Source organism: Micropterus dolomieu, unplaced genomic scaffold (assembly GCF_021292245.1).
Source record: "Micropterus dolomieu isolate WLL.071019.BEF.003 ecotype Adirondacks unplaced genomic scaffold, ASM2129224v1 contig_12194, whole genome shotgun sequence".
NCBI lineage: Eukaryota > Metazoa > Chordata > Actinopteri > Centrarchiformes > Centrarchidae > Micropterus > Micropterus dolomieu.
In genome coordinates, this window is record NW_025741180.1 from 1 (window position 1) to 3,723 (window position 3,723).

General features: G+C 40.0%; 1 long non-coding RNA gene across 1 annotated transcript; it reads left to right on the plus strand.

Annotated features, from left to right (window-relative positions):
• Positions 1–54: 54 nt before the first annotated feature.
• LOC123965998 lies at positions 55–970 on the plus strand. The gene is made up of 3 exons (XR_006823839.1): positions 55–190; positions 568–721; positions 898–970. It is a non-coding gene; the product is annotated as an uncharacterized LOC123965998 (long non-coding RNA).
• The last annotated feature ends 2,753 nt before the right edge of the window (positions 971–3,723 follow it).

The window sequence follows — 3,723 nt, forward strand, 5'->3', positions numbered from 1 at the left end:
TCAGTCTTTTACCAAAGAGGTCATTCTCCTGCCAGACCATACATATACAAATGTCCCAAGGCGTGCCAGCAAAGCTTGGCTTTTAGAAAATGGACATAAAATCCGCATTGGAATTTGGCTGTGACTGGGATTCTGTCAAAGTAATGCAGGCAATAACAGCGGCCTTCCAGCCTGTTGTAGAGGGATGCAGGTAAGCTTTTGATCTGTTTTGGCACATTTCTTACCTGTTTCATCTTATTTATATTTTTATAATAATATCATATACTGTACTATGAAAGGTCAATTTTGAGTGTATGTGTTTTCACTTACATTTATTTTTTCACATTCTCTTTTGCTTCTGCTTATTTTTAACAAGCTTGGATATGTAAAAAAAAATACATACAATAATACAATACATTGGGGTTATCTGGTATTATCTCCAAGTTATGTTGACTTGCAAAACTTTACAGAATGTAAATTTCTGTGTGCACACAAATTATGTATTGAAACTCGAACTTTTCCATGTACTGTAGTGTAGTGTTTTACTTTTAACAAGTTTCATATACAGTGTGCTTTTCATTCCCTCAGGTTACAAATCTTGATGCCATGCCACAACAGACTAGTTGAGCCATCCCTTAGCTCCAATCAGACTTTGAGTGGAGGCCTTTTAAAAAAATTGTTTCATCAGAAGTCCATATATGTCAGGCCTGACAAGGTCATTTTAAGTGAGGAGAAAGAATCTGTAAGTAGTGCATGAAGATGTCATGTGCATGACTGGCAATGGCAATACTGTATTTTACACTGGATGTCTGAAACACTATTACTTGTCCTATGCTGCGACATAATACAAACATTTGTTTGTTAGTATAGTGTATTTGACCCTTAAAGTTTGTTGTATTTATCTGCTTCAATTGTCAGTCATGTTCTGATGGAGACAGTCACCATGCAGGGAGCCTTGATTTCGCACAGTCATCGGACAGTGACAACTGTGGTAAATATTTCTATCTATATGCATCTACAAACAAAATTAAATGATGTTGGTTATGGCTTGTCATGCAGGGTAATAGGGATAGTAATCACATATACACTGCTCAGAATAATTAAGGGAACACTTAAAGAACCAGTGTGTAATATTTAGGAGGATCTATTGACAGAAATGCAACATAATATAACATAATATAAGTTTTCAGTGGTGTATAAAGACCTTATAATAAATAATAATAATAAACCGTTATGTTTTTATTACCTTAGAATGAGTCATTTCTATCTACATACAGGTCCTCTTACATGGACTTCGCCATTTTGCGCCGCCATGTACAGTACATTGTACAGTACACCAAATGGACAAACTGATCTGCAGAGCACGTTTCATCACTAGTGAACAATGAATACACAGAGAATATGTACAAAGAAAAAAAAGTAACAATGATAGTTATAGTCGTAGTCTGGCTTATTAGAAGTAAGAACAGAAGTGAAATTTGGACAAATGGAGGACCAGACGTATTATTTAGCACAAGAGCCGACAGAGTGTGTCGACCACTGTAGCTTCTCCTCTGCGCTTTTGCAACAAATGGGTGAGTGGTGACTAATGGTCCATTCATGTGGTATCGGAATAATTGGAATGTTTTTTAAATCTTTATTGCAATAGGAGGAAAAAGTGTACATGTGATATAAATAAGTATACAGAACAATATACAAATATATAAGAAGACACAAATAATAACAACTTTGCCGGAGTAGTCTTTTTATATAAAGATATTAAAAGAGGACCATATGTTGAACGTTTTCACAGCCTTTTTGTTGTTGGATTTAGAAATTAAAGATATCGTAGATGTCTGCATATTGTTTTTATGCACTGATAAAGCACATCTTTGTTAGCTTCCATGTTGATTCCACATTCTGACTTAGGAGCACATGAACATACCAAAGTTGGAAGAACTACTTTACAACTCGGGAAAACCATCTGAGGAGCACGTGAATGCACAGTGAGCTGTTGGTTCACCACTAGATGCTACTAAAACTTACACACTGAACCTTTAATCATCACAGTATAACATTGTGTTAATTAAACTTCAAGGATATTAATCTGTACAGTTAGGAAGCATAAGCAATTGTGAATCAGTGTCACTTGTTTTGGTGCGAGTGAACGTGACAACAGGTGCACTGGAGAGGCAACAGCAAGACACCCCCCACATAGGGAATGGTTTCCATCCACAGACAGGCCTCTCCTTATCCTTCCTGACTGATTGTTCTCTAGTTTGGCGTTTTGCTAGTGTCCTTGTGCACACTGGTAGCATAAGTTGGTACCTGCAGTCCATTCAGATCTCACAGGTAGTCCAGCTTCTCCAGGATGGCACATCCATATGTCACAAGAAGGTTTGCTGTGTCTCCCAGCACATTCTCAAGAGCATGGAGGAGATACCAGGAGAGAGTTCGTTACACGAGGAGAGCTGGAAAGGCTGTAGAAGGGCATCAACCCAGCAACAGGACCCGTATCTGCTCCTTGATGAACAGGAGGAGCACTGCCAGAGCCCTACAAAATGACCCCCAGCGGGCTACTGGTGTGCATGTTTCTGATCAAACTATCAGAAACAGACTCCATGAGGTTGGCATGAGGGCCCGATGTCCTCTAGTAGGATCTGTGCTCACAGCCCATCAATGTGCAGCTCAATTGGCATTTGCCAGAGAACACCAGAATTGGCAGGTCCGCCACTGGCGGCCGATTGTCCTCACAGATGAGAGCAGGTTCACACTGAGCGCATGTGACAGACGTGAAAGACTCCAGAGACACTATGGTGAACGTTATGCTGCCTGCAACAATTATCCAGCATGGCCGGTTTGGGTCAGTATTGGTCTGGGGAGGCATATCCTTGGAGAGTTGCACAGACATTCACATGCTAGTCAACAGTACCCTGACTGCTGTTAGCTACCGGGATGAAATCCTCAGAGCCAGTGTCAGACGCTGGTGCAGAGTGCCTTGGGTTTCTCCTGGTTCAGGACAATGCCTGGCCTTATGTGGCCAGAACGTATTGGCAGATCCTGGATGATGAAGGTATTGATGCCATTGACTGGCCCTCATCCCCCAGACCTGAATCCAATTGAGAACCCCTGGGACATTATGTGTCGTTGCATCCAACACTGCCAAGTAGCGCCACAGATTGTCCAGGAGCTCACTGATTCCCTGATGCAGGTCTGGGAGTAGATCCCCCTGGACACCATCTGCGTCTCATCAGAAGTATGCCCAGATGTTGTTCATACAGGCACATGGGGGCCGAACACACAACTGAGTCACGTTATGAGTTGCCATAATGAAGGTCACGCAAATTGGATCAGCCTATGATTTAAATGTTGTTTTATTTATTTTCAGTGTGATTTGGAATCCAGCCCTCAGCACGTTAGTGATTTTAGTTTCCACTGACTGTTGTTACATGATTTTGTTCTCAACGAATTATACAATATACAGTAAACATTTTGAACTATTTTGTTCATTGAGATCTGATGTGTGATTTAAGTGTTCCCTTAATTATTTTGTGTGAATGTGTCTGGAAGTTGAAACAGAGATTGTGGCAGGTTGTTTATGTTTTTGTGTTTTTATTATTTAGTTATTTTAAGTAATATTTTGTGCAGAAAAATTATACTGTATTACTGTGTACTATAATTATACTATACTAAATAATCCACCGCTTAATCCAAGATGTGTTCTGATGCTCACTCTCATATAAGTAAAATGTCACTCAAATGTTA